The sequence below is a fragment of the Nicotiana tabacum genome, chromosome 22 (assembly GCF_000715075.1).
Source record: "Nicotiana tabacum cultivar K326 chromosome 22, ASM71507v2, whole genome shotgun sequence".
In the NCBI taxonomy this organism is placed as follows: Eukaryota; Viridiplantae; Streptophyta; class Magnoliopsida; order Solanales; family Solanaceae; genus Nicotiana; species Nicotiana tabacum.
In genome coordinates, this window is record NC_134101.1 from 105,416,585 (window position 1) to 105,429,848 (window position 13,264).

Genomic DNA, 13,264 nt, shown 5'->3' on the forward strand with positions numbered 1-13,264 from the left:
ATTGAGGCAAATGCAGAAAACGACATAGATGTTATACACATATCGGTTTCCTCCGGATAATAGTAAATTGGAGACTTTTTCGTAGTGAAATAAGGTGGAAGAAAGACTAGTTTTGTCATATAAGATTGAGGTGTGGAGGAGATTGTTTATGGATACAAGTAGAAAGTTAGCATTAAAGGTATGTTAAGTCTATCCCTTCTTTCTTTTTGGCATGATCCATATGATACAAACGAAACGAGCAAACGTGCAATTTTTACAAATGACTCTATTCGTAGAAGCACTAAGGGGTGCCTATGTTCTTGATTCCCCATATGTCTTATTATTATATCTTCTTTTTATGTGTCTCAGAAAAATACGTAGTTGATAGAGTTTATCCGAAAGCATATTGATCCTATTACTTTCCGAGAGATCTTATAGACTTACTTCATTATGCATTGCATTCATTTATATATGTACATTGACCCATGACAAGATGACATTATATACACGTATATTATATGTATATGGGATATGGAAAAAGGTTATGGCGTTATATATAAACCATCACCTGATCAGCTGGATACATTGATGATTTTGCCCACAGTGACCGAGATGATACGATAAGATGCCCTTAAAGGCTTGATGATGCTATGTACGCATAGACCTATGCATTATATGACATTCATATGCATATGCATGATATTATAAATATTTCATGATTTACAGAGTTATCCAGACTTACAGGTTGAGTCATTTACTCCATGTTTCTTTCATGTCCTTTATATACTGATTTACATGGCTTACATACTCGGTACATTATTCATACTAACGTCCTTTTCTTGTGGACGCTGCATTTGTGCCAGCAGGTATAGGTAATCAGTTTGACGAGCCCTCATAGTGATGAGGTTAGCATTCAGCGAAGGATCGGTAACACTCTACTTCATTCGGAGGGCAGCCGAGTATATAAGTCATCGTGTCAGAGTTATGTACGAACTTATGGGTAAGTCGAGTCCCTATCCCGACTATGTTTTGATGTCAAATACTCTTAGAGGCTTTGTAGACATAGGTTCATTATATATAGAATGTCAGAGGCCTTGACGACCTATATGTATTCATATTTTAAGTACGATGGTTCGTTGATATAGTATTTGCCCACTTACAGTTGTACATTATGAGTTATGGCCATGTTGACCCATGATAGTTACAAAAGGAATGAGTTCATCCAACTTGACCTATGCATGTTCTAGTTTTGGTCGAACGATCATGAGTTATAAAGTGGTTTGCTCGGGCCAGCATGACATCGGGTGACATCCACGCCTCCCAAGTTTGGGGCGTGACAGAGGGGTTAGCCGATCCTTAAACTGTCAATATTATAACCAATCATAGCACATTGTGGTGGATTTTTATCCTAATTGGCATCCTTCAATTGCATATAATTCATCATAGGACAAAATAATGACTACCACTTCTACTAAGATAAATTTAAGCATGGGTGTAATATATCAAAGCTGGTCTTAAACTATGACTCTATTGTCGAAGAATCAAAAATGTAATGACCCGATTGGTTGTTTTGAGTTCCAGCTTTCCGTTTCTTGCTTTGAGACCTTGAATAAATTAAATTTATTATTTATGACTTGTTTGCATGGTTCGTTTTGATTTCCAAAAAGTTTAGATGTATTTTTATAAAGAAATCTTGATTATAGAACTTAAGACCATGGTCAATATTCTTGGTAAACAACCTCGGATCGGTATTTTAATAATTTCGGTAGGTTTGTATGATGGTTTTTAACTCTTACGCATGTTTGATTGGGGTCCCTGGTAAACCGAGACCGTCACAGCTCTTATTGTAGATGTCACGACCCAATTTCTCCTATAGGCCGTGATGGCGCCCAGCATTACCGCTAGGTAAGCCAACAATGAATTAAGCATGAAATTTTCCTTTTTTAATAGATTGCTAAGTTGTCCAAATTCCATTTTGTTAAGAAAATACATAGTAAAAAAATTAATAAAATAAAATAAAGGCCACTAAGTGAGCAAATGTAGTGAAATAATTACTCTAAAACCATAAAGTCTACTAGTGAGTGTACCAAGACCTGGTATCATAAGTGTATGAGCAACTAGTAGAAAATACAAAACTCTAAGTACTATATGAGATAAAGTGGACAGAAAATAAATACAAAAGAGAGACTCTAGGTGCTGCAGAACGGTCAGGAAGCAGCTCACCACTAGGCCTCGGGAGGGGTGCGCGCCGGTATGACTGCCAGATGTACCTTCCTCATATCCTTCACGGTTAGTGCAGAAGTGTAGCATGAGTACATAAACAACATGTACCCAGTAAGTATCTAGTCTAACCTCGAAGAAGTAGTGATGAGGGGTCGACATTGATATTCATTATGGGCTAACAATATTAATACATAAATTCTAGATAAGCATGGGTTATGTAAATAATAATAATAACTCAATAACAAGCAGTGAATAAATCATTCTTTCACAAATAGTAAATGTCACACCTGCTTTTTCCGCCCCCTCGAAGGTACAAGGAGTTTTTTCCAATTAAAGGACAATCGAAACGGGATTTATTTATTTATTTCAGAGTCGCCACTTGGGAGATTTTAGGGTGTCCCAAGTCACCAATTTAATCCCGAATCGAGGAAAAGAATGACTCCATATTATAGTCTGCGTACCAAAAATCCGGATAAGGAACTCTGTTAACCCGGGAGAAGGTGTTAGGCATTCCCGAGTTCCGTGGTTCTAGCACGGTTGCTCAACTGTCATATTCGGCTTGTTTATATGATTTTATACAATTATGGGCTCATTGTGCAAGTTTTAACTTTTAACCGCTTTCATAATTATTATTATTATTTTTTACAAGAATGTGAACATTGCTTAAAACACGTCTTTGGACTGCGTCGCATGAAATGCACCCACAATCTGGAACGCATTTTATTTGATGTTTTGGGATTTGGATCTAGGTCGCATGAAATGCACACCCAAGCTTAAGAAAGTAAACTATTAAACACGCGCCTAAAGAGACTATCACGTTATTATTTTGGGAAGGCCATGAAATTTGCTAAACGGTCCGTCCCGAAAACTAAGTATTTTAATATATACATTTAACGAGGACCCCGCAGCTTGTGCGTTTTATTTGGCGAGGCTCGTCTCATTTTTATTTTAAAAGGATATCCTAAAGCGACTACATTCTTCTATTTTTCGTCTCTAAAATGAAAGAGGAAAAATGATCATAATCCCATTACATACTTGACATTGTTATAGTCTATCTCCGAACAAAATTTATAAAATCCGAATGCGAGGACGCATATAGGTCATCCGTTTGCCAAATCATGGGCCTGGGTCCAATGCATATGGTATTACACTGGACCTGGGCCACCTTCATTCCGATGTGGGCCTAATTAACTGTTTCTACACCTATTCGTGAATTTGCAAAGCTAAAAGATAAACTGGTACTATTTCATTTAACAGTTTGTAGCAAATTTTAAAGTAAGCGATCTGTTGGCATGAAAGAACTTAAAAATCTAGTTTTAATCCTAATTCAAACCATTTGCGTACTGGAATTAGACTGTCATGACAATTAGAAGTATATTGGCCTAATTCTAGTTTGACATGCATCTTTACAAACAAACTGAGATAAGCAGGGTGCTCTTTAGCATCCTATCCTTCTTTTAACTAAGGGCCTACATAGGGAGCTCATAAACTAAATGACTGCGTATTTGAAAACTGTCCAGTTATACAGCTCCTTGGCAGGAGTCTACATATCAGTGATACATAAAATGGCTTTAGTGCAATCAGTAAAGAAAACTAAATTCAGTTTATAACTTCAACTTCTTCATGTGTATATTCATGCTTCAAATGTCAACTTCAACATGGAATTACATCAGCTTAGTATGTGTACCTGGATTTAGACAACAAGAGCCAGAAGAAGAAAAGAATATCAGTAGCAAGCAGCAATGGCACAACAGCAAATTCAGCAACACAGGAGCAGCCAAAAATAACCCAAAAGTAGATTAAAACCCAACAGTAGCTTCAGAAAATGCCACGCAGCAACACCAAATGCACCAGAAAATCCCGGAATACAACCCAAATACCCCAACAGTAATATAAACCACCACAATATGATCAAACTTGAGTTTGCAACAAAAGAGGGGCCAACAGACTTTCAGCAAATTTCCACAACTCTCAATGCAACAGTAATAGTGTGAATATTGATTTCAAACAGTAAAAGTAAAGCAGATTTCTCTTCTTTCAATCTCTCTTTGTTATCTTAGGATTAGAAAAACCAACCTATGCTCTCCATACTAAACTGACCTCTCCAAATTTGAAGACCAGCCCATTTTTTGTTCTAAATAAACCTATTTATAGGCAGAAATCGCAGGCCCCCAGGCTGCCTTGATTCCTTTTGTCTTCAGCTCTGCCCATAACTCCTTTAAACTAATCAAAACTCCCCAATGCCCATCCTCTTGACAGCCCCCTAGCATGTGTTTTCTGCCCAAAGGTATGGGCAGCCTTTAATATTTAATCACCCCTATGCTACCAAGTTTGGTTCCCCACTATTACATTAGTTTAAATCCTGTTTCAGTACCCTATCGTCAGCTCACTTAAACTAGTCATTTCTGCTCTTTTCAAACCCCCAAATTACCCCTGTTAAACCCTGATTATTACTGTATTATCCTACTGCAACAGTAGGACATTTTGAACTTCTGAAAGTTCAAATCCAAAGCTGCCCTAGACTGAGTTCTAATTATTTGCATTGCAGTTACAAACCATTTTCACACAATGTCAAACATCCAATGAACGACAATGACTCAATCCATCCTATGAAGCTATACGACTCAGAATATTTGAACATTCAATCCTATAAAGCTAATAGACGACGTTTATCTAATCGACTATACTAATCATGACGTAGAATAATCAGTCGATCAAACAAATGACATGAACGGGGCATTAACTTCCTTCAACCATTTTGCACGACATCGGGAATCTATATGACTGACGACATTAATTAACTCGAGCATGTATATCACAAAACGTATTCAAACACAAACAAAATAACAATCGACCAAATGAAAGGTCTTATGAGGACGGAACAGAATTAAAGGAAAAATGACAGAAAAATCAAACAAATTAAACTAGCATGTAAACAAACACAAATAGCACACAAACAGAAGGAAAGAAAGGGAAATTTACCTCTGAAACTTAAAAACAAAATGACCCATGCTCGAACTGGACTCGACCCTTTTTGAGGTCGAACGGACTTTAATCGAAGTGTTCTCGACTGAGAACACCTCGATTAAGGTCTATTAGACCCCAACCTGCTATTGATTTGGGCGGACCCCCATGGATTTGATTTTTAGGGTTCTTGAGCTTAGATTTGTGGTTCGAAGAGTTCTACCTAGATTCGAACGAAACCAAAGTTGATTAGGATATAAGGGATGTCAGGGGAGTGACTGGGGTGAATTTGGGACTCATCAAGTGACTTAGGGTTTTGGCTCGAATCTTTGATCGAAGATTCGAGCACCCTGGAGGTGATTCGAAGTTAAGTGACCAAGGATTTGTGTTCAGTGTGGCTTGTAGGTCCAGTGGTGTAGCTATGGTAATCACCGGCGTCCTTGCCACCGGGTTTACGTTGAAAGGGAACCAGGGCAGCTGCTAGGGTTTCGGGGGTGTTTGGGATCTTTTCTGAGAGAGACGAAGGAACAGGGTGGGGTGCTTGGATAGGGGGCGGGGTAAAAGGGTTAGGCTTATATACGAATTAGGGGTTTAGATCCTAGCCGTTGGATCAGGTGAGATTGATGGCCAGTATCTATTCACAGGAGGGGGACAACGTCGTTTGGGCGTAGTGGTGGGTGAGACCGGGTGTGGGAATGGATCGGGTCAGGTTAACGGGTCTAGGGGAGGGCTTGGATCCGTTGGATCAATGGGGTTGGACGGCTCAGATCAACATGCCTGAAACAGCGTCGTTGAGGTTTAATGAGTGGCCTGATCGGGACCGTTCATTTGAATCGAATCAATGGCTCAAGACGGGGACGCTGATACGGCGTCGTTTGGGGCCGTGCCTGGGCAGCCTGGGTTTGGACTGGATCAATATGGTTGGTTTGGGCCTGAAAGTTTGGTTCCACCTGGCCCAAACCAGGTTTCCTTGATATTTTACCCATTTAGGATTACCAAAATTAAACAAAAATCCTAAAAAAAATTGTAGAATCAACAATAAAATTACGTACATATTATTTGACACCCATAATAATTACCACACAATTTATCATTAAATAAAATCACACAATGACAAGAAACACACATGCATATTTTTGTGATTTTCTTTTAACCAAATTATGGTTAATTATTTCCTAAATGTGCCATTAATTCCTAAATGCATGCCCCCATGTATTTTTGTGTTTTCAACTATAGTAAAGTGATCATCTATGGACAGAACAATTATCAAAATGTCACCCAAATTCTCAAAATTGTACCCGAAAGTAACTTGCTTTATTTTCGATTTCTTTTGGAGTAGTTTCCGTGAATCAAAAATCATGTGCTCACAGCTGCCCCTCTTTGTCCGAAAACACAGAGAGTTTTCGTGCAAAGATAAAGTGAGCGGGTACGAGCGATTTTTGCCCGTTGGAGTACTCCGTGTGAAGCATTTTTTGGAAAAATATTTAACCGAACCCTTGCCTCAAAGGTTTCCTACATATCCCTGGCTAAAAGGGAATCAGGTTAATGTAGTTCGGGAAATTTTGGTAGCTGGGACTACCGTGGGACTGCAATGTTGCTGCTGTTGCATGCTATTGCCACTGCTTACTGATATCCTTGTTACACCGTGCTTAAAAGAAAACAAGAAGCTAGGCTACACTACGGATCATAAGATCTCGTCTATCTTTAACTTGTTCTTGTTGCCTTGCTTTCTTGTCGGCTTGTGCCTCCTCCGGTGCTTTTCTTCCGTGAATTTGGGGATGATACTGGCCTTTTGCCTTTTTGAATACCAATTTTCATCATTTTGTTCGATCTGCTGGGAATATGGCTTCCTTCATTAAGCTTTTCGGTGGTTCCTCTGGGGATACGGCTTTCTTCATCAGATTTGTTATGCCGGGCATAATTTGATGTTCACAAGCCGCGTCTTTTCTTCCTTTTGACTCATGCGCTTGACTTTGTGCTGGGACCTCTTGTTGTAACCTTCCGCTTTCCGGTGTTGGGGATTTTTATTGTTTCCTGCTGGGGATTCTTGTTGTAACCTTCTACCTTCCGGTGAGTTACTGATTTCGAGATCTGCAGTATAAGACTGAAAATTATTCCTCTCGTTATACAGGTGGGCGCCTGAATGCAAAAATATGAAATGTATGCCCGCATCATACTGGTGGGCGACCTAGAACATAAATGGAAAGACAGAAATGTATTCCCGCATTATACTGGTGGGCGACCTAGAACATGAATGTATTCCCGCATTATACTGGTGGGTGACCTAGAACAGAAATGAAAAGACAGACCCGCATTATACTGGTGGGCGACCTAGAACATGAACTGAAAAGACAGAAATGTATTCCCGCATTATACTGGTGGGCGACCTAGAACAGAAATGAAAAGACAGAAATGTATTCCCGCATTATACTGGTGGGCGACCTAGAACAGAAATGAAAAGACAGAAATGTATTCCCGCATTATACTGGTGGGCGACCTAGAACAGAAATGAAAAGACAGAAATGTATTCCCGCATTATACTGGTGGGCGACCTAGAACATGGATGAATTCCCGCATTATACTGGTGGGCGACCTAGAACATGAATGTATTCCCGCATTATACTGGTGGGCGACCTAGAACAGAAATGAAAAGACAGAAATGTATTCCCGCATTATACTGGTGGACGACCTAGAACATTGATGAATTCCTGCATTATACTGGTGGGCGACCTAGAACATGAATGTATTCCCGCATTATACTGGTGGGCGACCTAGAACAAAATGAAAAGACAGAAATATATTCCCGCATTATACTGGTGGGCGACCTAGAACAGAAATGAAAAGACAGAAATGTATTCCCGCATTATACTGGTGGGCGACCTAGAACAGAAATGTATTCAAAAATGTATTCCCGCATTATACTGGTGGGCGACCTAGAACATCAAATGAACAGACAAAAAATACTGGTGGGCGACCTAGAACATGAATGTATTCCCGCATTATACTGGTAGGCGACCTAGAACATGAATGTATTCCCGCATTATACCGGTGGACGACCTAGAACATGAATGTATTGTATATGAATTTGTTTCCTCGTTCTTTCGAGAAAATTTGAACAATGGCAGAAATTTTCTGCCCCGGTTTTGGTGACCTTTCTTATGGCGTGTTTTTCCGCCATCATCGGCCTTTATTTTCCTATAGAAAATCAAAGAGAATCTTGTTAGTTTTAACATGGTGAGTGATCGTGTCGCTCCTGCTGGGGTATGATTGTTCCTTTCCCTTTTCCTTGCTCTGCGCTCCCAAAAACTGGTTGGGGGATAAAGTTGCTTGCTGGGGATGATATGTGTGCTGGGGATGAATTTTTGCTGGGGATGGTTTTCCATTTATCCCTTCCCCGCTCTTTTGTTTCACAACATGATGTGGGCTTCTCTTTCAACTTCAAAACTACTCCCTTGTTTATTTTCTCACAGCCCTGCAGGACGTAACATGTTATCACCTGGGGATAACGTTGTTGAGGACGGGATGGTTAGGGTTATTTTGCTGTGGGTTGATTTCCTTTTCTTCCTTTTCCCCTTTCGTGGTGTTTGACCACCTTGGACCTTGGTCCGTGAGTTATTGTCGTTCATGCTAGGGGATCTTTTGGAACTTGGTCCACAGGTCCTTCAACCGTCGTTTCCTTCATGTTCCCCTTATCTTTCTAAGCTAGTTTGTCATTTGGTTTTGCAACGAATGCCTTCCGTCCTGTTGCCCTGGCTTTGGCCTGTGCCCTTCGCATTTTGCTTTGTACCATTTTGGCCCCTGGTAGTAAACTCTGAAAAATCCTTTTCAAACAAATTTATGGAAAGAAATGAAAAAGATAGAAAGGAGAGAAAAATCTTTCTGAACAAATGCTGGGGGGATAGAAGAAAAGGAAAGAACTTATCTGGACGGTATGACTGGTCCTTGTGATCATGTCGTGCGCCATGGATTCCCGACCCAGTCTATTTGTATCAATCAACCTGCCCGGCGGTCTTACTTGCTGGGGATGAATAGGTGCCCACCTCTTCGCAAACGCGGATCCTTTTGCCAATATGTCTTGTCACCTTACAGTGCCCTTCGAGGGGTTTTCACTAATAAGACTCTCTCTTTTCTCTCAGCTCCCGCCGCCTTACGGTGCCTGTGAAGGTTTTCACCGATAAGACTCTCTCGTTTTATCTCTCTCATCTTTCGTCGCCTTATGGTGCCTGCGAAGGTTTTCACCTATAAGACTCTCTCATTTTGCCCTTCAACGGGGAATTGGGGTGCCGCTGATATGACTCTTTCTTTTGGAGATTCTTTCTGGCTATCAATTCATTTCTCATTTATGATCCCCTTCTTTGCTGGGGGTCAGCGTATTATTCTCGGCTCCCATTGACCTAACTTGGCTCTTCTTGGATACTGATCGGGAGGTCTTTTGGGATATCGATGTCAGTTTTGTGTGTCAAAAACGTAACTTTGACGAGTGAAATGTTACAACTCTTGGAATCAAACCCTTTTCAGAGATTCAAAAATAGAACTCCTGCCCCAGTTCTCTTGCTTGGGGAATTTTATTATTTACACTATGTTGAGCTATGCGCATTATGCACACTATGACCGATCCGTGAGGCGCCTACGTATCCTCCTTGAGGAATCAGGTCAAACGTAGTTCCTACCGCTTTTGTTCTTTTGTTTTTTTTTCATATTAGTGATTCCAAAAGAGGGGTATGAAAGAATAATTTAAGGCTCAAAAAGGGGGAAGCAAAGGTTAAAAGTGTTTGGATAGAAGAAAGAATTGCCTCCGTCATTTCATTATCCAATAAGTACCAAATACAAACAAACGAACCAATAACTACCATAATCAAAGAAATTATGCATAATATCTTTTGACTGCATCAGAATTGATAGCCATGTCGACACACCTTCCCTCGATATCTGTTAGACACAAAGCACCGTGGGACAACACTCTGGTCACGATGTAAGGCCCTTGCCAATTTGGGGCGAACTTGCCTTTTGCTTCGACCTGATGCGGGAGGATCCGTTTCAATACTTGCTGCCCTACTTCAAATTTTCTGGGGCGCACCTTCTTATTGTATGCTCTTGCCATTCTTTTCTGATACAGCTGACCATGACACACTGCTGCCAATATTTTTTCGTCTATCAAGCTCAACTGTTCCAGTCGAGCTTTGACCCATTCATCATCATCAATCTCGGCTTCAACGACAATCCGGAGGGACGAAATTTCGACCTCCGCTGGTATTACTGCCTCGGTTCCGTATACCAACAAATAAGGAGTTGCACCTATGGAAGTCCGAACTGTAGTGCGATAACCCAACAAAGCGAAGGGTAATTTCTCGTGCCATTGTCTAGATCCTTCCACCATCTTCCGTAGTATCTTCTTGATGTTCTTATTGGCTGCTTCGACCGGTGCATTCGCCTTGGGACGATATGGGGTGGAATTGCGGTGTGTAATCTTGAATTATTGGCATACCTCACTCATCAGGTTGCTGTTAAGATTTGCACAATTATCCGTGATGATCACTTTCGGGACCCCAAATCTGCAGATGATATGGGAGTGAACAAAATCGACCACTGCCTTTTTAGTTACCGACTTGAAGGTTTTAGCCTCAACCCATTTGGTGAAGTAGTCGATGGTCACCAGAATGAACCTGTGGTCGTTGGCCGCTGCCGGCTCGATAGGCCCAATGACATCCATGCCCCATGCGACAAATGGCCAGGGTGCTGACATCGTATGCAACTCTGTTGGCGGAGAATGAATCAGATCTCCATGCATCTGACACTGATGGAATTTCCTCACGAAAGTGATACAGTCATGTTCCATAGTGAGCCAATAGTACCCTGCTCGAAGGATCTTCTTTGCCAATACATATCCGCTCATATGTGGCCCGCAAACTCCAGCATGCACCTCTGCCATAACCGTCATGGCTTGACCGACGTCTATACATCTTAACAATCCCAAGTCCGGGGTTCTTCTGTACAACACCCCTTCGCTAAGGAAGAAACCATTCGACAAACGCCGAAGGGCTCTTTTTTGGTCTCCAGTGGCTTGTTCCGGATATATCCCCATTTTGAGGTACTCCTTTATATCATGAAACCAAGGCTCGCCATCTACTTCCTCTTCTACCGCGTTGCAATAAGCATGCTGATCACGAACCTGAATGTGTAACGGGTCAACATACATTTTGTCGGGATGGTGCAACATTGATGCTAAGGTGGCCAATCGTCAGCAACCTCGTTATGAACTCTCGGGATGTGTCTGAATTCCACTAATCGAAATCGCTTGCTCAGATCTTGCAAGCATTGTCGATATGGTATGAGTTTCAAATCCCATGTTTCCCACTCACCCTGAATCTGATGTACCAAGAGGTCCGAGTCTCCCAAGATCAGAACGTCCTGGACATTCATGTCCGCAGCTAATCGCAGACCCAAAATGCAGGCTTCGTACTCGGCCATATTATTGGTGCAATAGAAGCGTAGTTGAGCTGTAACAGGATAGTGACGTCCTGTTTCAGAAATGAGTACTGATCCTATTCTAACCCCTTTCGCGTTTGCGACTCCATCAAAGAAAAGCTTCCAGCTTGGTTCCTCGGGTAATTCCAGCTCGCCTGTGTACATTACTTCCTCGTCTGGAAAATATGTCCTCAATGGCTCGTATTCTTCATCAACAGGATTCTCAGCCAAGTGGTCGGCCAGTGCTTGGGCTTTCATGGCCGTCCTTTTTACGTAGACGATATCAAACTCTGTGAGCAAGATTTGCCATTTTGCTAACCTCCTTGTAGGCATGGGTTTCTGGAAAATGTACTTTAAAGGGTCCAAACGGGAGATGAGATAAGTAGTATACGAGGACAAGTAGTGCTTCAACTTCTGAGCCACCCAAGTTAGGGCGCAACATGTCCTCTCGAGTTGAGTGTACTTGACCTCATACACTGTGAACTTCTTGCTAAGATAATAAATGGCCTACTCCTTCCTTCCTGTGACATCGTGTTGCCCCAGTACGCAACCAAACAAATTCTCCAGGACCGTCAGATAAAGAATTAATGGCCTCCCTGGCTCAGGTCGAATCAACACAGGTGGATTGGACAAATACTTTTTAATTTGGTCGAAAGCCTCTTGACACTCCGCCGTCCAGTCTACCACAGCGTCTTTCTTTAGCAGCCGAAATATGGGTTCACAAGTCGCCGTGAGTTGAGCGATGAACCTGCTGATGTAATTGAGTCTCCCCAACAAACTCATCACCTCTGTTTTGTTCTTTGGCGGTGGTAAGTTTTGGATGGATTTGATCTTGGATGGATCTAATTCAATACCCCGTCGACTGACGATGAATCCTAACAGCTTTCCTGATGGAACCCCAAAGGCGCATTTGGCCGGGTTGAGCTTGATATCATACCTTCAGAGTCTTTGAAAAAATCTCCTTAGGTCTGCTACATGGTCTCCCTGTTGCCGAGACTTTATTATCACATCATCTACGTACACCTCAATTTCTTTGTGTATCATGTCGTGAAACACAGTAGTCATTGCTCGCATGTACGTTGCCCCAGCATTCTTCAGTCCGAATGGCATGACCCGGTAGCAGTAAGTTCCCCATGGTGTAATGAAAGCTGTCTTTTCCGCATCTTCTTCGTCCATTAAGATCTGATGATATCCTGCATAGCAGTCCACAAAGGATCCGATCTCGCGCCCAGCGCAATTATCGATCAGGATATGGATGTTGGGCAACGGAAAGTTATCCTTAGGACTTGCTTTGTTGAGATTGCGGTAGTCGACGCACACCCTGATTTTTCCGTCCTTCTTCGGCACTGGTACCACATTGGCCAACCACTCGGGATATCGAGTGACCCGAATGACCTTCGCCTGCAGCTGCTTAATCACCTCTTCTTTGATCTTTACACTCATCTCTGTTTTAAATTTCCTTAGCTTTTGCTTGACCGGAGGGTATGCCGGGTCAGTGGGCAATTTGTGAACTACTAGATTGGTGCTTAATCCCGGCATATCATCATATGACCATGCAAAAACATCTTTGAATTACACGAGGGTTTTGATCAATTCTTCCCTGACGTTTGGCTCAATGTGGATGCTGATTTTG